The sequence below is a fragment of the Pteropus alecto genome, unplaced genomic scaffold, assembly GCF_000325575.1.
Source record: "Pteropus alecto unplaced genomic scaffold, ASM32557v1 scaffold239, whole genome shotgun sequence".
Lineage (NCBI taxonomy): Eukaryota > Metazoa > Chordata > Mammalia > Chiroptera > Pteropodidae > Pteropus > Pteropus alecto.
This window is the reverse complement of record NW_006494613.1, coordinates 12,096,064-12,118,444: the sequence shown is the minus strand read 5'-3', so window position 1 is coordinate 12,118,444 and position 22,381 is coordinate 12,096,064. Positions and strand designations below refer to the sequence as shown.

Genomic DNA, 22,381 nt, shown 5'->3' with positions numbered 1-22,381 from the left:
TGTAGAAGTAACATATATGTAATATAATAATGTGTTTTATACACACACACACACACACACACACACAACTTTCATTGAACTCTAAAGTCAATCCTCAGGGAAAGATCAAAGGAGACAAAAACTGAATTATCTGTGACAAGTAAGGTACAAACAAATCTAGGTTTTTTTCTTTCTCCCTCTTTTATATAAAACGATAGTATCAGAAAATATCAAGAAATAGATTAAATGAATCTTTGTTTTGCTACCTAATGCCATCATATTAGTTAAGCAGAAAGGGAATTAAATGCCATATTTACTTACATAATTGCCACCCTTTGCTTTCTTGCTTTGTAAACCACTCAATTCAAATTAATCTATACAAAAGTCTAAATACAGCAATTATATAAAGGTAACCAATATGTGCGTAAATATGGTAGATGAACTGAAATACTATACATATCAACAGAGCACAAATAGTGTGCTGAAATTCAAAAATTCTAAACTACAAATGAAAAGAAAAAAGACGCAAGGCCATCAGGCATAGGTAATCAGTTTGCATGTACATTTGTAGGACTGATGGCAAACTAATCACAAAGAATAATTTTTAATAATGTGCAATTCAAGATGAAACATAAGAGAATAAATGTGTCTCATCCTTCTTGGGCTTTGAAAACATAATTCTTCTGCATACATTAATTTATCATGCTAAATAATTAATTTGAAGAAATGACAACCATAATTTATATTAGCTCCTAAATATTATCTACACTCTAAAAAATAAAAATACTTATATATTGAAAAACATTAAAACATAAGCAATAACTGATGATCACTTTTAATTCCAAATGTTCCATTTTTTACAACAGAATCAAATATAAAGAGCATATAATAATAGAAGATGGACTGAAAGCAAATAGACCTCCTTAAGGTAAAATCTACTCAAATCCCCTATATTCCCCAGATCTGTCTGCTTTGTGGCCTAAAATTCTTTCATCATGCATATACCTTTTCTCAAAGTTACATTATAGCATTTCATCTTTACTCCGACTCTAAAATTCCTTTAATTATTAAGTCTAAAAATATTGATAAGAATTCATATTATGTTTGAGGTGAAAAGTATACTAATTCTGATTCTTCTGCTAATTGAATAACAACAAAGATTATGCATCTATGATCATGATGGCAAGTAAGATTCTGTGAATCCAGAGCTGTTAGGAGGTCTATGGTTCACAGAATTATCTCAAAATATTTAACCTGTCTTTCAAAAAAAGTGCTATATAGCACTTATAAGACAACATAGATATGATGAGCATCAGCTTTTACAAACTGAAAAATAATTTAAAAGATTTTATTTGTTCCATCCAAATTATTCTTTTTATTAATTACACTCTAATTTCTTCCTTTTTTCTTTTCTTTCATTTTTTTTCTTTTCTCTTCTTGTCTTTTTTTTTTTTAATTTTTGTTGGTTTGTTTAAAGTAAGCACTTAGTAATATGATTCAAATAAATGTTGTATAGCTCACCAAAGATTTTCTATTTCAGTTTTTAAATACTTTGCCTCAACTATCATCCATTTCTGACAATTTCCAACTAGAAACTTAAAAGAAAAAAAAATAAGTTATATTTTTGTCATAAAGCACATTATGTTTTTCTGCAGAGAAGTAATTTAGTTTATACATTATTTTCCTTCCACAGGACATATACATAGAAACCTTATAAATTTCAACATCATTTTACCATCTATTCCCTGTGGAAATTAAAGGATATCACCTATGTACTGCCTTTCAATTTTTCATGCATTCAAAATGTAAAACTAAATTTCAAATATACTTCAAAAATTATTAGGAGAAATATCTCAGAAAATAGAATCCATCTTAAAGATGGGTAAGTAGATACATCTATAAGGTCAAGAGTGTGCATTAGGGGTTATTTCTAATTTTAGTGCTGCAATAATTTGAGAGAAAATTGACTACCAGTGTATACACATTAAATAGCAAGTGGTTCTTCTTTCTTAGACTGCCTTTCTCCAAAAAGATCTCAGGATGAAACCTTGACAGGTGCCTGTGATAACTGGATCCTCTTTCCACTGTGAAACCTTTTTATTCCTTGAAGCTTTGGCAGGATTTCTTATCAATGATTTGGTTTAGTATCGGGATTCTCAAACTGTGGTCCTAAGGCCAACAAAACTGGCATATCCCAGGCAAGCTTGTTAGAAATGCACGTTCATAAGCCTCACCCTGACCTATGGAATCAGAATGCCTGAGGATGCAGAATGTCAGAAATTTGAGTTTGAGTAACTCTCCAGGTGATTCTGAAGCACCTCAAAGTATCAGAACTACTAGTTTAGTAGATGAAAAGCTTAACTATAAAAAAGGCAGTTATGGTGTAAGAAAGTGGTCTAGTTTCTTTTATTATTATTATTATTATTATTATTATTATTTTGCAGTTATCCAAAGCACATGCAAAATAAGTTGGAAATGTTACATGGCATCTGTTATTATATGACAGAGAAAATTCATGCATAAGAAGAGGAGAAAAATGATTCTTCATCCATCCAGCTTAATCTTCTATTATTTGATATTCAAGACTCAAAGTAGTTTCTCCAATTTGGCATTCTAGAACATGTGTAACACATGAATAACAGCCTATATACCACTAAGAAACACATATCTTTAGCCTTGTGCTATATTCATATCATATGGTCAATATTATGTGATGAATGGATGGTCTACATAGTGAGGCCAGCCTTGACAATGTGAAAATATGAGTTACCATATAATAGGTCAGTCTAAAATAACAGGCACTGAAATTGCTGATTGTATTTATTTGGAATCTTTGCACTCTGTTTTCTAACACTTCTCATTCTTTCTCTCAAAATGAGCCAGTAAGATTTAAAACTTAGGGAGCTAGGTAAAATATAACCATAATATTGAGAAAAAGTGCAGATGGAGAAACGACATGTTCTATACTACTTTCTGACCACATCTCTGACTACTTCAGTCCAGCTCCCACAGCAAATGCTATTCTGAAAGGAAGCAGAGTGCAGTTTAAATATTAAATCTGAGTTCATTTTTTTTACTCTATTCCTTAATGTTTCAATTTTCACAATTGTTGCTCAATTCACTGAAAATTTGAATATCACGGTCTTTTCTTCTAAAAAATGTATTTTAGATAAGAGGATACAGACTAAAATATGTCTGTAAAAGAACAATAAAAAAGTTATATTGATAACTTTCTGGACCAAATCCTTAACTAAAATAGACCTATAAAATTTGCCATAAGTAACACTTGCTTGATTTATTTTTTTTAATTAATAAAATTTACTTTTAAAGGAGTTTTACCTTGCAGAAAAACTGAGAGGAAAGTATAGATAGTTCCCATATACCTCTTAGCTCTGTTAATATCTTGCATTAGTGTGGTATATTTGTTATGATTGATGAACCAATATTGGTATACTGTTATTAACTAAAGCCCATAGTTTACAATAGAGTTCATTCTCTGGGTTGTACTTCTACGAATTTTGACAAATACATAATAACATGTATTCACCATTATAGTACTTACAGAATAATTTCACTGCCCTAAATATCCCCTGATTCAGCTTCATTTTAAATTACATTCTACTGGTAAAAACAGTTTAAAATCCATTTGCTCTAGGAGTAAATTATATTTAAGGCTTATTCTTTATTAAACTATAAATAATGCTTCTAGTAAAGCTTATACTTATATAAAAAATATCCGACAGAATGGTATAGTTTAGACTCCGGCACCTTGCTACTGTAAGAAATTCCCATAGATTGGGTAACTTAAAGAAACAAATATTTATTTTTCACAGTTCTGGAGGCTGATAAGTTCAAGATCAAATCTATATTTTAAACACTCCTTGATACTGGACTTTTTAGCCTCCAGAACTGTGAGAAATTGGACTATTCTGTGAAAGAACTAGAATGAAATAAAAGGCAGAATTTGCGAACAGGTTTGACAAGTGAATTTAGTTAGTTTCCATATTGATTTTGTCTAAATACTCTATGCAATATGCAATAGGTAGTAAAGAAAAAAAATATGAAGATAAAATTTAACTTATGATTTTAAATTTAAAAACACAAAGCTTTATTGTTTTCTCTCTTTACTGCATTTGATGAACTTTATTAAGCTCTTCAAGTACCAACAAAAATCAAATAATTTTTCCGTATTTTAGCACTTGATCATCTTATGCTGAATCTCAAATTTGAAATGCATATCACAGATATAAATAACCAGAACCTTTATTTGAATAAAACACAATTGAAAAGTAAAGCTGAGATAGTCAAAAGGAGACTCAACCTACTTTTCACTATCCTCATTAAGATTAACTTAACACAATCAAAATGCTGAGACTGCCTGTGATATAGGACATTTTCTTGATACAAGATTTAGCTCTAGCATTGTTAAAGACAGTTTTCAAAATCCTAAATATCTCCTCAATTTATGTGTTTCATATACACACACATTAATATTTATAATACAGCACCATTTAATTAGAAAAACTAAATTATGCAGGTACGCTCCAGTGAAACATCCTCCCCTCACACACACATTTTAGGCCTGTTGTAATCCCCAAACAAATTTTCATAATTGCTATAAACACACCCTTACTTTGTTCTCTTTGTTCATGTGGGGTTGGGTCATTAGGGGTAAAGCAGAGCCCTGAAAAGCAGTGCCACTTTAAGATCACTTATAAAATGCATGGGGCCAGTTCAATGACTTTTTTTCTGTTGTATAAATCATTGTGACTATGTGAAACTTTCCTATTTTCTAACACCCCTGCAGTATACATCCTGAAATAATTATTTATTGCCATAGATCTAAAGTCTTTTGCTCCTAATAATAATTAAACAAAATGTTATATTGAAGCCTATGGTTCATTTAGCTATTTTGTAAGGAAATATGTATAGGAAAAGTTAAACTTTAGGAACTAAATGTTTTGGTACAAAACAAGATTTATGATAATTTTTTGTTCTCCGGGGAGTTCTATTTTAATTCTTTAGCTTCTAAATGGTGTTGGCATTACTATGATGTTGCTTAATCTAGCATGAAATGCCACAATAAATAATATATTATACACTGATCCCCCCACAAATTTGCAATAATTAAATCTTCTTGCTGCTTTATTCCTTAGAGAAAGTCTAATATATGCATGATGCTGACAACACAACTTTCCCTTATAAGCTTTGATCCTACTGTAGTTGAATCTTATTTGTATACGAATCATAACCTTACAATCAAGGCATTAGGCTAAAATTTTGTTTGAAGTACATAGCTCTTATTTAGAAATTCAATTAACAGCTCTCATGACTGTGTGCTATAAAATGCACAATGCTGGTAAAATTTAATAAAGTATGTTTAAATGTCTTTTAAAATATACTACCATCAATATCCCATGAAATCTGGAGGAAAAGCCCTGAAGAATCTAAAAGTTATTTTTATCAATTATTTTATCTTGTCAATTCATTTGTAGAAAAAGGTAAAATTACTGAAACAATTTGATAGATTTTTTTCCTCACTGAATTTACTATTTCCTAAACTAGATTTTGCAAAGCCTGTCCATTTGCCCATGTGTAAGACTTCCTGAATCAGAATTACAGAATGGGAGGACCCTGGAAATTCATTTAAACAAATAAACAATGCACAAAATTTTGGTGATCCTATGTACAGTAAATTTGAGAACCATGGCCTTAAATTATATATGTAAATGTTTTTAACTATTTACTACCAAACAACTCTCTACATTCCCTAAAGATATAAAGTGTAAGCAAATTGGCATCAGGTTCTTTTGAAAGTCCATGAGAAGACTTTGTTTACAAGTCTGTTAATAAAGTACATGCATTACACACACACACACATACACACACACACGTATATACATATATACATATATATACATATATATACATATATATACATATATATACATATATATACACATATATATGTATGTAGCTGAACTCAAGGTTTTAAGATGGAGACAACACCATAAATAGCAAATCCTCACTGGTTCAGAATGAGGTTCTTTAAAATTAATTTCATACCAAAACTGTCTGGTTGAATAGCTCAAGCATGTATACTTTAAGAGCGTCTTTCGTTTTTGCACAATTTATTTTTTAAAACTAAAAAAACATATAAACAACTTACCATAAGTCTTCAGGCTAACAAGATTTTTGGCTGAAGAATAAAATAACTATAGAGTTCTCAGGAAAAGGCTTGCCTTTAATATGTAAACCAAATATTTATACTTGAAGGAGAGACATTTCCACTTCACTTTTTTCCCCAAAACACATAGGCAGAAAGAGGGACATTTCTGAAATTTATGAGAAATTACAGGCAATGTAAAGTTGAAATAGAAAATGAGCTTGAGGTGGATGCAAAAATCCATAGGGAAACTAGTAAAGTGCTTATGAGAATTATCAGCTTAAAAAATACCATGGTAAGAATGTAAATCCAAAGCAGCCCGTGGATTGCTTAGCCAGCAGTTAGAACTGAGACTGGGGGATGGAACAGTACTCCTTTAGATGGTGGTGGTGTGTATGTTGGGGGACATGGGGGGGTGAGGATTAACATGTATAGTTTGAAAAGAGAGGCTAGAAGAGAGGAAGAGAGAGAGAGAGAGAGAGAGAGAGAGGAAGAGAGAGAATCCTAAAATGTTTCAGAAATTTGAGGGAAACTACCCCCAAACTCTAGCTTCACTCATGTAGGAAACACTTTAGTGTGTGTATCAAAACTAAATATTTGCTATGACTATTAAATGTCCACAACAATTCATGTTTATAAAGTATTATTTTTCTCAAATATCTTTTTTTTTTCTTCCTTATGAATAATTTACCTGGGCAGATTTTTGCAGCCCAACTTTGCTTATTTGTTGACTTGTTAGAGTCTTTGTTTTTGTTGAAGACCATTTACTCTGGTGCTAATTAGCTGGGAAATTATTATAGTTAGAGAAAATGCCTTGAAGAATATGGTAGGATCATGTATGATCATACGCTAATATCATGAATGAATTATTTATCAAAATTGCTAGTCAGTTTCCTAGCCAGCATCTCATGTTATTAAATATTAGACAGTTATTGGACATATGCCAACATAAAACTTGGTAAATGTCAAAACTAAACTATTTCTGATGCCATTCAAAAGCTATGAAACATAGAATTGTGTTTCCATACTAACATGTATGAATGGAATGAAAACTTCTCTATCAATGCTTTCACTATTTTTGTCCTTTTTTTTTTTAAGTAGTCTTTTCTTCACCTTAATCATATGCATGAACAAAAAAATGTGTTTCTAGATATGTAGCTATATAAAGTATATATATAAAGGAAAAAAGTAATTTGTTGCTAAAAAGCAACAAAGATGATTTGTACTGACTCAAAAAACTTCTGGTTTCTTCTTAAAATGACATCATAAGTATTCCTTTTTCAGTCAGTGTTTTAGTAAGAAAACCTCCATCAACCTTGAAGCCCTATTTGACTCAACTATGACTTTTCCATTAAATTGATAATACAAGAGCATTATAGAAAATTCAAATAGCTTGGGTCTAGTAGACCTCAGCTGCAGTCTCAATACAAACTGGTCATGTGTCGTTAAGAGAATTAATCTCATGACTTTGAATAGTGACCTAGTCCTAAACCTCTGCTAGTTCTAAAATTCTAGAGTTCAGCTACTGTATATTTTTAATTTTTACATAATTGGCAATAGAACTAATTTGTTTTAAAATTATAAAATAGTAATAAAAACATATTTAGAATGGTTAATTATTATTTAACTATTGAATTGTCTCATATGCTTTTTATAATAATACACTTTAGAGATAAGAAAATTGAGACCCAAGACATATTAAATTACCCAAAATCTCTTAGTTAATACATAAACTACATTTACAATAAAATTCTTCTGATTCTAAATTACCTATTCTTTGTAAATCTCTTACAGAAAATCACAATATGACATCTTTCTTAAAATGGTGCTTTTAATCTAAATTCTGTGGTTAACCAGAGCTGGCTCCTCCCAGACTTGTGAGAGCCGATTGTATGTGTCACTTTTCAATCCCGTGTTCAGTGATGTCAATTGTTAGCTTGAAATCAGACATTGTTAGAGTATTTTAATCATGAAAAGTAGAAAAATGCTATAAATCAGAGCCTTTTCCCCACAAAGAAATAATCATTAGACATTTACCAATACAACACTGAGATTGAACCTAAACTATGTTTCTATGCCCATTCAGTATAGAAAGCTATGATTTTTTATTGTAGACATTTTTATCTTAATTTACATTTGGTGATCAGTTTCTCAGAAAAATAAATGACCCCATTATTTAAATAGATATATTTTTATCAAATTATATCAATTAATGAAATAAAGTATATTGAACTTTTATTGATCTGTACAGTAAATGTTACCTATATCATAAAAGTTCTAAATTTTGAAGTTTCTATGAACATTTCACACAGCAGGTAAAGCACACATGGCTTATTGGGATTTCCAGTCACGTTCATAAATTCTATTGCAGGTCAGTGCAAATTCATATTTCCCTAGACTTATGTTAGTCTCCTAAGCCTTTACATACTCCAAAAATACCCCAAGAGAAACCTCTTTTCTAAATCACAATGCTTTTTCACTCTACCAGCCACCATACAATAAATTAGTTTACAACGGCATGTTTTCTTGGTACCATGTCAAACTATATATAAACTACAGTAATGCAGTTTCAAAGGCAGGACATATTTCTGTGCTTCAGGGTGCCCTTGTCAAAGTATTGCTTGAACAGTTATCTTTTATATTGGAGAAAAACATCTTTGCATCCTTTGCCTAGAATTGTCATTGGTGAAGCTATTGGCCTGCTCAATTTATCTGTGATTAGAAGTAGACCATACCCCCAGCCCTCAGTCAGGTCACTGGATCTGTTGTTTGAGGTTGCTTCCTTTATGACTCTGCCTCCTTTCTTTTCTAGCTAATTAATACTTTTCTTCAAGCAGAGTCATTATATTCCTTCTGCACACTTGTTTCTTGTCTGTTGCAATCTCCAACAAGGCTTTAATTTATGATGTACTTCATAGTCTCAGAAACATAATTTTCCTTCCTTCACTTTGAATAGTCCTTTGAGTCTACAACTTGGCTATTGCTGTTCCCAAAGGAGTTAACCATTTTTAACTGTTTTGCAGAATCAGACGTCACATAGTTTTACTAGTTCGCTTTATCTATTCTTTGTCTTAAACCAAAGTTCATTGAAAACTTCCATAATTAAAATAGAAAATATGAAATGAAGATCTGACAATAGTACATATATAAATTGCACAAAAATGGCAAATATGTTTGAAAGTGAGCTGTATGAGAAAAATGAGTATATAATAATATGCAAAAAGAAAAAAGAAATGGTTGCAAAATGAAAATGAATGTGAAATCAGATACAATGCTCTAGAGTGTATTTACCTAAAAGTTCCCCTAATGCTAGAAGATGACTAAATTAGTTCAGCATGACTCTAGAATAAACATAAACAGTCTTTAAAAGTCTTATGGTGAGAATTAGAATTCACAAGTCATGAGATATGATGGGCCTCAGGGGTGGTATGCATATGCATGTACGCTTATGTACTTAATTATTTTAACTGGGGTTTCAAATGAACATGTAACTTGCAATAGCTCTCTTCTATTTTTTCTTTTTTTAACTGCTGGATCAAACTTGATAACATGTGTTTTTTTCTCGTCCTTTTCCCTTTACAGATCAAGTTCTGATAATTAAACCAGGGAAGATGCAAAACAAAGAAATCTGCAGGCTGGATGGAGAAAAGGAGTAACTACAGAGAGTATTCAGGAGATGCCACTAGTACAGAATTTTTATGCAAAACTGTTCAGAAAATGAAACTGGATGTCAACATCTACACATTTTTCTACTCTCAAATCCACCATAAATTCTTCATTTTTTTTTCTGAAAATCTAGTGTCAGGTAGAAAATTGGGGACCAACTAACTTCTGAAATATCTTCAACATTCACATTTATTCACAAGGTTTGATTAATTTAATTCCATAAATATATTATGAAATTCAATATTATATACATACATACATATATACATATTTATATATTCATTCAATGTTAGTGTCTTCACTATAGCCTTTATCATCTTTAACTCAAGTTAAGGCAACAGTCTATAAACAGTTCTCCCTGCCTCTATTCTCTTCCTTTTCTAATTTCCTCTCCATGCTTTCTAAATTAGCCCTGTAAAATTCACATCTTATCATAACGCTCTTTCATTTAACTTCCTTGGTTATTTATTATGACGTGAAATGTAAAATCCAAATTTTCTGGTATAACACAGAAGCCTCTTTATATTGTGGCACCTGTCTACATTTCCATAGTACCATTTCTCCTCTTAATGACCTGGCAAACTTCTTCTCAACTCTGAAATTTCTTAGGACTCAAACATCACTGTGTCTGATCCCCAGGACTTAATATGATGGTGATTGTAATTGAATTCCATAAAAATTCCCATTTTAAGTCTGCATTTCCTTTAATAAAACCATATGACATCAGATATATCCTTCTAATGGAAGATTAGAAAAAAAAAAGATGTGAAATATTTGTAACAAAATGTCGAAAAGACTTCTGCAGAGCTTAAAAACATTAGATCTCTATAATGTGGGTCTCTGGTTTAAGCCACAAATTGTGTTTTAGATTACAGGAGAAAGCCAAGTTGGCTTTTAGCTAATATTTTGCATGTTTATTTTTAAACTTTATGTAAGGACTATTAGATGCACTTTTTTTTTTATTCCTCCTAATTAGGTTGCAGTAGCATCTAATTAGAAAATTGTACTTCCTCGAAAGGCTTTCAAATATGTTTGGTCCTTTAGATGTGAGAAAACAAAAAGACAAAGCAAAACCATATGCCCTTAAAAGAGATAAAGGCCCTGACCTCTGCTGGGAGATTATCTCCTATTCCATGCATTTCTCAAAATGAGGAGGATATTTCAGTCACTTAGACACCTGTCATGTGTGTGCATTTCCAAGACTAGGGATTTGGGGCAATCTAGCCCTAGCTGCGAGGCAGAAAAACAAAGAGGATATCTCTATATGTGGTAGAGAGTATATTTTCAAGTATTTTGCAGCTCTATGTCATCTTTTCTGCTTTCTCAAATTCAAAACATATCAAATTCAGAATTTGTGGAATAACTGGTCCATGCAAAAGATACACTGAATTTTAAAACATTAACTTTGTCATTTATTCCAGAACTATATTAGCATTACCTTCAACTATTAGCTGTCTGGCTTTTATATTCAAACTCCTGAACATTTTTCATTCATCTAATTGAACACTTTCATTTTTGTACATTCTTCTATACGTAGGGAACTCTTTTACATTTAATGACCTTTTTATCGACCTTACAAATGTGTTGTTGTCTCATTCATCTGAAAGGAAATATTCCTGAAATATATGATCCATCCCTTTACTTCAGAGTTTTGCAAAAGAGTAATCTTCAACCTATACCTCGCTATTTCCATTTTGCACTTCAATCTTTCTATCTCAATTTTCTCATAATTATTACTCATTAATTCTTCACATCTTAATGTTTGTGAAAGAAGTAGCAACTGCTAATCACTTTCTATTTCCAAAAACTCTGGGCTCAATAACTATCTTGTGACAAAAAAGTCATTTATGCATGATCTGGTAAAAAGAAAATGATTTTTTTTTAAGGAAATGCTGCTTTGGCTTAATTTTGAAAGATTAAGAAGAATTTGCTAATAAAAGATAGGAGCAAGGAGAGAATATGTTCTAAATAGTAGAATAACTTGTAAATGTTCTGATAGAAAAGAAAGGTGTTGTCTATGAAAACCTGCAGTAAATCCAAGGTCAACAGGATATGAGCAACTATGTAGAGAATGACACAAAATGGAGCTAGAATAGTAGGATGGAGCTAAATTGTACAGAGCTTGAGGGACATATCACTAATTTGGGTCTGTATTCTAAATCAATAAGATGCCACTGAGTAGATTTACAAAGGGCATGCATGATATAATCAGATTTTATTTTTAATTAATGAAGAAAAATTGGCGGATGAAAAGTGATGACATAGAAATACCAGAGTAAGCTAAGTACAGATCAGTCAAGAGATGATGGTACTAGAGAGAAAAGTGGAAAGATGGGAGTAATATTTAGAAGGAAAAATTTGCAAGCTTTGTGTTGACGCATGACAAAAAACATTGTGTCAAAATAATGTCTATGTATATATAGGGTGGTCTCATTTACTAAGACAGAAATTTCAGGAGGACAAGATTTAGAGAACATCATGAATTTATTCTTGGACATGAGGAGAACTCAGGCAGCTAAATATATGGTTCTGACATTCATAGGAAAATAATGCAAACGATTATGGTAAGAATTACTTTTAGAGCTAAATATTGTTTGGTTTTGAGTTTTATAAGAGGTAAGATTGAAAAACAATACACACTATATTGATAGCTTTTCAATTTTAAGAAGCTCAGAATTTCTTGTGTAAAAAATTACTGTAATTTTATATATATTAAAACAAATATTTATAATATATATAAAACATGGAGAGTATCTTTTAGTAAAAATTTCACATGTTCAGTAAATATTCTTCAAACAGAAATTTCTGATATTACCTCCTTCTAAAACAAAGGCAATGATGAAACTTTAGTAAAATAAATTCATAGAGAAATTGAGATTTGCTACATTTGTATAATTGATACAGTAACAAAGCTTAATAAAAATTTAGTGAAATAAATGGAAATTGTCTCTTGCATGATTCCCAAATTTTAAGTACTTGAAAGAATTTTTTTAAATCATCGATTCATTATTAACTTATTTGTAAAGATTTGAAATGTCTCCCTATACATATACAATAGCTTACATATTTTGCAATGTTCCATATAGAGAGAAGTTTAGAGATTAGGGATGTTCAATCTCTTCCATTTGAAAATATAGGAGCTTTCAGTAAGTGCTAGCTCAGAAAAGGCTACAAAGAAAAGTGTTAAAACAAAAATGCACAGACATATTGGTGTGCAGCATTACAGAGGAACTGTCTTTGAGAAAGAAGATATGAACATCAATATGCGGTGATCCCACTGAAATATTTGATCCAATGCACTTTCCATTCAACTTCATTATTTGATATGCAGTAAAGAACTATATCTTTAAAAGTCAAAGAGTATATTGTCATTTAATTCACATAGAAACAACTCAAATAGTGTAAAATCCATATGAGGTGGGAAGTTAAAATCGAGTAGTGCTCTATTGTAGAAAAGATAGAAAAAAAATAAAGAAATACATCTTTATTTTTAACTTAGTACTTCTGAAAATCAAACACAGAATAACTACTCTTACATATCAAAACCAGCTTAAAAAGTAAGTTTCATCCTAGCTTTTTAAGTATCTTTACTGTGAGGTAATATTGATGCTCAAATCATTAAAATGTCATTACGAGTAGTGCTCTATTGTAGAAAAGATAGAAAAAAAATAAAGAAATACATCTTTATTTTTAACTTAGTACTTCTGAAAATCAAACACAGAATAACTACTCTTACATATCAAAACCAGCTTAAAAAGTAAGTTTCATCCTAGCTTTTTAAGTATCTTTACTGTGAGGTAATATTGATGCTCAAATCATTAAAATGTCATTATAATATAATAATAGAATATATAAATATATAGATATAGATAATATAGATATATGCACATTAGATATATATAGATATAGATAATATAGATATATGCACTTGGTGTACTTTAGGCAGTATTTGAAGTTTCACCTGAAGCTTCTGAACCTCACTCTCAATTTAAAAATGATTCACTAGTCCATCAAGATGGGTAAAATACAATTATTTTGTTATTGTTTTTGTTTTGTTTTGTTTTGTTTTGTTTGCAAAATATTTATCCTAAGGGATTGAGATTGCTTTATACAACTCATGGTGACAAAAAGATTTACAGTTTTTGATCGTAGCTCCTAGTATAGGCAATCAGCATCGTGAGATATTACTCGAAAGACTTTTAAGATGAATTGGTCCTGAGCAGGAGATCTGCTGAGCTCCTGGGCTCAAATTGCAGTCACAATTTGTTCTGACATTTTGTTTCACTGCTTTGGTCAGTCCTTCCAATTCATACATGTAATAACAAGTTGAAAGATTTTTTTTTTTTATATTATGTGTTTCAAAATTTTATTGAGAAAAACATCCTTTTGTGACCTACAAAAAAGTAAAATATGAAAAATGATACCCTATACAAAGAAAAAAAAAACTAAGACAAAAATCTGTAAAGAAGATGACCAATAAATAAAATATGAATAGACCTGTTGAGTTTGGTGTCCTTTCAAATACAAGTATAGTTATATAAAGGGGCACAAGTACAGGTAGTAATCGAACTCATAACAATTTATTTAAGTTTTACAAATTTACCTACTATTACTGTGGTGAAATATTAGCATTCTCTGTAATTATTAGTGGTTAATTCAATGGAAAATATGTTTCTAATGTAGAAGTTAAGAATGCAAATAGATTGGTTTGTTGTTTATATCATGCAGTTTCTTTCTTTTTTTTTTTTTTGTATTATATAGTTGTTGTTGTTGTTACTATAAATGGTCTTTACTCTTTTAAACACCTCTACCCATGTCAAACTTCAATGTGGTTTAAGTACTAGTCTATATTTTATTTAAATAAAAAGATAATATCTATACTACCTAATTCTAGGTCTGATGAATTGAAAGTAATGTATTCAGAGAATTATCTTCAACAAATCTATATTTGAAAAATAGTCTTAGGTATTACACCACTACTAAACTTCAATAAGAGAAATTACAGCACTAATTAAATAAGTTAAACTAAAATATAAATCAAAATTACTTTAAAAAGAGCAAAAACACAGGCAAATATCACACTGTTTTTACAGCTGTTCATGGGTCAGCTGCAGTGAAAGCTGAATTAAACCTGCATGTGACCCTTTATCCTTGAGCCCTCCCAGCATGACTTTCCTCCTTCCTAGGGCACCTGATGATCCAGGAGATCCCTGATATTTCCAGGCCTCTGTGGGCTGAGTGTGGAACAGAAGGAGCAAAGGGTCACTTGGAAAAGGCTGAAACTTCAACTTGACTTTAACTAGCATTTGTGAAAATTTTCTTTTTTTTGCTCACTGAGCTTTCAGCTGACAGAGCTTCCATCAAACTTTCTTAAACTTTTTACGTAGAAATGAGTCTGATTTTGATTGAAGGAAATGGCTCTTTCCACTTTTTAGTCCATGTCTTCGGCCATTTTCCTATACAAATTCCCCTTATGATATGTGTAGTTTATGCTTCTACACATTTTGTGAAGTTTTTGTTTTGTTCTGTTTCTCTTCTATTTCTAAGCAATGAATTTCTTCCTCTGTTGATTTTCTCTAATGTTGCATTACATGTTCTTGGTGTACTTTATGCAGTATTTGAAGTTTCACCTGAAGCTTCTGAACCTCACTCTCAAGCTATACATTTTTGGACTTAAGATACCTGCTCAGTTTAGAGACTTCTTATTTATCCTATAAGCTCTTCATTTATGTGATTTTCTTCACATAACTTTTGGATGTTTCTTGATTTTTAAAGTATACACTTAACAGTATCGATGAGTTTTTTTCAAATCATAGTTTGACTGATATATTAGGCAATCTCCATTTTCGGATTCACTTTTTCTTTCATTCCAAGTTGTCATCCACGTGATTTTCTCTAAAAAGACTAGGAAATGTATGATATTCAGCATGGTTTCAGTCAGATTTTTCACTGCCCCTCTACCTACCATTCATAATCTGTTTTATTAGCATTTTGATTTTCAAATATTTCTTTCTGTTCCTCCTATTCGTGCAGTTTTTTTTTTGAGCAAGCAGTTGTATATTTTTCTTATGATGAATATTTCATTCTGACCCTCCATTATTTTCTTCTAAAGTTATTCTATATTGTTCTGAGAAGATTTCAAGATTTTTTTTTTGCATTAGTCACTTGGGATTGGGGGGATTTTGATAAATCTTTGAGTGATCTCGCCTGCCCTTAAAGGAAGCCATCATCAGTCCATGAAGAGAAAATTGAAGGACTCACTTTCTTCCTGTTTTTGATAAAGTCTACTGTGTTCTAAAGTAAAAAAAAACAAAAACTGTTTAGATCTTTATTAAGTGCTGCAAAACACAACCTTTGTAATTTCAAAGTGTTGGCCTCTACCACAGGAAACTTGAGGGCCTCATGGGCTTGTGTAAATAGTCCAATCTTCTGATCATTTGATACTTCTATGCAGATAGAAAACCTTCTGGGTAGAACCTTTCTTTCCTTCAAATATGTCAGTTTTTTACTATAAAAACCACCATAGCAGTACATGCTAGAATCTCCCAGACACCTGGGACTCATCTCAAGTATTCAGATGACACCAGCAGAGCCCTACACAGGTGCTCCAGAAGAAGCTAGAAAGATATTTTTGCAGCAATCAGCAGGCCCTCCATACTCCAAAGGCATGGCAGCTCTGCTTCTGGCTGCCAGTATTCCATGAGCCACAACTGACCACACAGAGTCTCATGGAGTGTTCCATCTCTGATCAGTCAAAGTATAACAATCAGGACAGACTATTGCTTGGGCTGAGGTAGGAGGTGGTCATCCAGATTCTAGAAAACAATTATGATTTTACTCTGCTTACAGCTCAGACAGAAATGGTTACTTGTACAGTGCATCTGGGGAAGTCAAAAGTGCTGATTGTAGCCAAGACCAGCCAGGAGCTCAGGGACACTCTAGGCCACACCCAGCCCTACAGCAAACCTAGAAGATCAAAGCATGTTATGGCACATCCCTTTCTCTGCACATTAGGATGTCAGTGTACAATGGTGTGGCTCGCGTGTCTGGGTAAAGCTCATTCTTCTGATTTAAAGTTTCTTTCTGCCACAGGGAAGCTTGATCTTGCCCCTCAAAGTTTCAGGGATCTCCCTCCTCTGAAGGCTCCCTTTCTCTCTTGTATTTGGTCAATGCAGACAGGAAGGGGAGAGGACTGAATGGTTTCCCTAAGGATATTAACTAAGAGAACTGGATTCCAATTTTAAGATCTCAAGAGTATTCAATTGGAACTGGCATGTTCTTAATTTTTTTTACAGATTCTGTTGAGCCAGTACATTCTCATTCAATCCAAGTGTTTCTGGATGAAGATGACTCTTTCTGAGGTAATACAGTAGCCTAGGATTTTCCCTCAGGTGGTATCACCATCTTCAACATATGCCTACAGAGATTCCCTCTGGGATGGTCTCCAATCCATCAAGCAGTCTTCAGAACTGTGTCTCTGTTATTCCTTAATTTGCCACCTTTTATTTCTTTGAACTACATCTCATTCTCCTAACATCTCTCTGGCAGACTGAGGCTCAGAATGTTCTTGTCAATAACCTAGGACTCTGCCATGAGAGACTCAACCTCAAGACCTTTACCAGTGAGAGAAATAAAAGAATTATTGCTGAGAACAGTCTGGGGACTTTAAAGGAATGCCAGGGTTTGGGCTGCAGCCTCCACTCCACACACACCAATGGAAGTGGCAAATAGAGGTTCTGGCCAGACTTAGTGGTGAAAGGAGGAGATGGCTAAATGCCTGAAGTATAGCCAATGCTATTGTTGTAGCTTACAATTCATTTATTTATTTTAAAAGGAAATCTTCATTTAAAAGTTTACAACTTGTTTCTGAAAGTAAATAACTTGGTCATTGTGGTGCGTGGGGAGGAAGATGCTGGAGAGGATTATAGTCTTAGTCTCTAGATTCTCAAACTTTAGTTTCTTGGAAATTAGTCTTTTAGACTCTAGTCTCTGATGACAGGAATACATGGCTAGTAGCTGAAGCCAAAATAAGGAGTTCAGTTGATAATATTGTCTGTGTGGGGGTGTATAAGAAGGAAGTTATGTAGCTGCCAGAGTGACCCTGGAACTTCAGGATTACAACAAGGTATTTGCTGCTCCCAAGAGTCCCTTTGTCTTTGTCTTGCCCCTGCATCGCAAAAAAATCTCTGGGTATCTATGGGTAGAATTCACCCTCTTAGGTTTTTCTTATATCAGGAACTCTTGGTTTTAAAAACAGATTTTGTCTGTTAGCTCTTTTAATTGTGATGAACGTACATAACATAAAATACTATTTTAATAATTTTTAAACGTGCAGTTCTGTGTCATTAAGTACACGTGCACTGTTGTGCAACTGTCATCACTATCCATCTTAGGAAATATTTCGTTAACCCATGTAGAAACTCTGTACCCATTAAATAGTAAATCACACTCCCTCCTCCCACCAGCCGCTGTTAACCTCTATTCTTTCTGTCTCTATGAATTTGCCTATTCTAGGTAGCTCATATAAGTGGAATCATACAATATTTGTCTTCTTGCATCTGGTTAATTTCACTTAGCATAATTTTTCAATGTTCATCCATGTTATAACATGTGTCAGAATTTCTTTGCTTTTTCAGGCTGAGTCATATTCCATTGAATGTATATAACACATTTGTTTATGCATTTATTATTTAATGAATATCTGGGTTGTTTCCATCTTTCAACTATTTTGAGTAATGTTGCCATGAACACTGGTGTGCAAGTATCTTTTTGAGTCTCCACTTTTACTCTTTCTGGGTCTATACCTAGAAGTGGAATAGCTAAATCATATGGTAATTCTATGTTAAGCTTTCTGGTGAATTTCCAAAATGTTTTCCACAGCAGTTCACATTGATTCCAATTTCTCCATATCTTCATCAAAAACTTAATATTTTCTGTTTTTTTGTTTTTGTTTTTGTTTCATATTTTTTATGTTAGCCATCTCCAATGCATGTGCAGTGATATCTCCTTTTGATTTTGATTTATGTTTTCCTAATGGCTTGTGATGTTGATCATCATTCTATGTGCTTATTAGTCACTTACATATCTTCTTTACAGAAATGTCTATTCAAGTCTTTTGCCCATTTTTAAATTAAATTGTTTATTTTTTATTGTTAAGTAGTAGGAGTTCCTTAGATATTCTGGATATTATTTCCTTATTAGATATATGCATTCCAAATATTTATTCTGAGTTGTCTTTTCATACCTTTGATAGTATCTTTTGATGCACAAAAGTTTTATTTTTTTTTTTATTTTAACAAAGATTAATTTATCTATTTTATTGTTGTCAGTGCTTCTGATATAATATACGAGAAATCATTGCCATATCCAATGTCATGAAGTTTTCCCATATGTTTTCTTCAGAGTTTTATCATTTTAATTCTATGCTTAGGTCTTTGATCCATTCTGAAATATTTTTTGTTTATGGTGTAATGTAAGGGTCCAACTTCAATCTATGCATGTGGATATCCAGTTTTCCACCAACGTTTGTTGAAGAGACTGTCCTTTCCCATTATCTTATTTTTTAAAATGATAAATATCAAAGTGCATTTTCATAATTTTGAAAAATAATACCAAAATAAATTTATCTATATTTATTAACTGTATAAGATGGATTTCCGGTAAATACAGGATTGCCACAAAATTTAAATATTAAAAAATCTATTGATACAATTAAATTATTAATATGAAATAAAAATATATTCACTTAAGAAATTTCATTTGCCAATAAAATTATAATCATTACCAGTCCCATGCAAAATATTAAAACTAAATTATGAAGTTATTGATCACTTAATCAAAATAAAAGAGAGAGGTTCAAGTTACTCCTGCTTCTGCTACTACAGAATATGCAAAGGTGGTGAGTCAGAAAGAAATTTAGATATTAATAACAATATATATAATTTGCCAAGAAAAATTAAATCTACATTTACTTATAAACGAAAAGCCAAACACTAAAAATCATCAATCACATAAAAATAATGGTTAAATTCTTAGTGTGGTTAAGGAAAAAATATTTTGAAAGGTTGAACTATTGACTACAGAATCAATATTGAAAATATAATAGTATATGTATTTTATAAACCAATTAATTAACATTTTATCATTATTTTTAAAAGTCTAAGTTAATATTAATCACATGTTATTCTCCATGGAAGTCAAACATTTAAAACATGAGCATGACTTTTTAATTTCATAGAATGTCTAATTTTGAAGAAATATTAGAAATTGTTCTAAAACTTTTAAGAATAGCCTTCAATAATTATGTATAACTTCTGTAATTGTAACTCTTAAATGATATAAAGTTTAAATGATGTAAACATTATATTAATACCTTATAATCTTTTCAAAATATTAGCTTCAATGGAATTTTTCTAGCCAATGTATAAAATATTGACATTATCATCTAACCGGCTATATTGAGCACATTAAATATTCATATTTTTACTTTTCTGTAAAAAATTCACAAATCTTTCCAGAGAGGCATATAATTCCATGTGCAGCAAAGTTGCAACCACATCTGTATTGTGTTTTAATGCTGGTATCATCTTTATTCATATTTAGTAACCTCTTTCCCGTTTGCCCCGGAGAATACTCACAGCCAGCACTTGTGGCTGCGGCGTTTACCGCAAGATAACTCATGGATTATATTCCTAACCTTCCTCCAAAATTTGCCACAAAATATCTCACTTTTATTATTATTTTCACATCGCTCTAGCATATCAATAGTCTTTGGAAACAAATGACATCATTCTATTTATAGCATTCTGTTTTTAGTAGTTCGATCGCTGAAAATGTCAAATCCTTGAAAACGTAGCATTCCTATGCGTGATGTTAATGGAACACTGGCAGCAAACTACACTTCTTTTCTAAAAAAGGGTTAAATGACAGCTGGAGATTAGTCCATTTTGAGTTATAATATCCTTTTAAATTTCTATGTAAATATATGTTGAAATCAATCTATTTTAAAATAATTACAGTAGATTTAATTATTTTCAACATTAAAATAATGTAATTAATTTTTCATTACTTTCTATATCTCTTCATATATATTTCTTATTATGCATTCTTTTTTTATTTGGATGTTTCTGTTTCCCAGCAAGAAGATGACATTATAAAAAAGTAGTCACAAATAACTGCTTCTTTTCCCAAATGTTCAAAGCATCATAGGAACAAAATATGAAAAAGTAGTTTTGTGAAGATCAGTAAATATAAACTCATAACCAGAGATTGTATTTTTGTCTTTGCATGAAAATCATCTTCTTATAATGCTACATGTTAGATGGGTTAAAGCAGAAACAGGGATGAGATGAGATAAAAATAGCTTAGCAATAATAATATTGTACACACTTTGTTCTCGAACTTCATTATTCCCTCTGACACAGTAAATAGTTTATAAATAATGATTGGCTACACATATAAATCATGATAAATAAAGTCCCAGGAAGAGGTTACAACATATGGACTGGCTTTAAAATAAGTCATGGTTATAAAAGTACAACCAGTCCAGTTAACTTTATCTAGATTATTTAACCATGAGTACTTAGCCTCTAAAAGAGAAAGATTTGAAAATAAAATGTTCCAGTAATTAGTAAAGACGAATGCCACTATTTTAAGAAATAATAAAGATTTCAGTAATACAAGAGGTTACAATTTATTTTGAATCTTTTAAAATTAATATTGAGACTTCATTAACAGAATACTTGAAAGACAATTTAAGTATATTCTGTTCTATATCAATTAATCTCTTTCTAGTATGTTAACTCTTTTGTGTTTCCATAGCCTTTCCTTAAGATATTTCTCTTTAGGTTGGTATGTAACTTCTAGTATCCCTAAGTTTATAACTTTATGAAAATGCATGGCCCTTTGAAAACTCTGATCCCTTCTTAGGGCTTCAGATATCATTTCTGCATAGATGACTATTGAGTATCTACCTTTAACATCTACCTCAGTTCTGCAATTCAGAACAGCCTTCTCCCATAACCTACATGTACTTTGAGAACTTCTGATTGTATCACCATCACTTAAAAATTAATATGTCTGAATCAAAAATCTTTTCCTTCTCCCCAACTACCTCTCTCTTTGGGCCACAATATATCTGTCAAATTTACTGTCATTTTCTGAATAACAAAACTCAAAACCCGAGAGTTGTTTTCTGACTTATCCCTTACTACATACAGCATTAATTTTTGTTAATTTGAAGTTTTATTGTCCTTTTATAGTTTTACCTCCCACGTAATTATTTTATATTTATCTTACCTTATTTTTACAATTATCTTACCTAGACTAATGCAATTATTTTTCAGCAGGCCCTCTTGCCTCCAGTTTTTCTGTACTTCAATTCTATCTACACAATGCATCCCTGAAACTGTTTATGAAACTCAGCCTTGTAAGTTGATCAAAACTTTATTTGCTCTCAATAGGCTAAATGGAGCATGGAATCATTGTCCAGCTAGTTCTCATTAAGCTACAAAAATGAGCCAAAACTATAAAAGACAATATCTAATAAGGATTAATATGAAGGTCTTCACA

The 22,381-nt window shown here is 31.6% G+C and overlaps 1 protein-coding gene across 2 annotated transcripts in view; it reads right to left on the bottom strand.

Moving 5' to 3' along the window:
* The window catches only part of CADM2 (cell adhesion molecule 2), a 974,765-nt gene that overhangs the window by 564,558 nt on the left and 387,826 nt on the right, over positions 1-22,381 (bottom strand). The gene's annotated exons all lie outside the window — the stretch shown is intronic.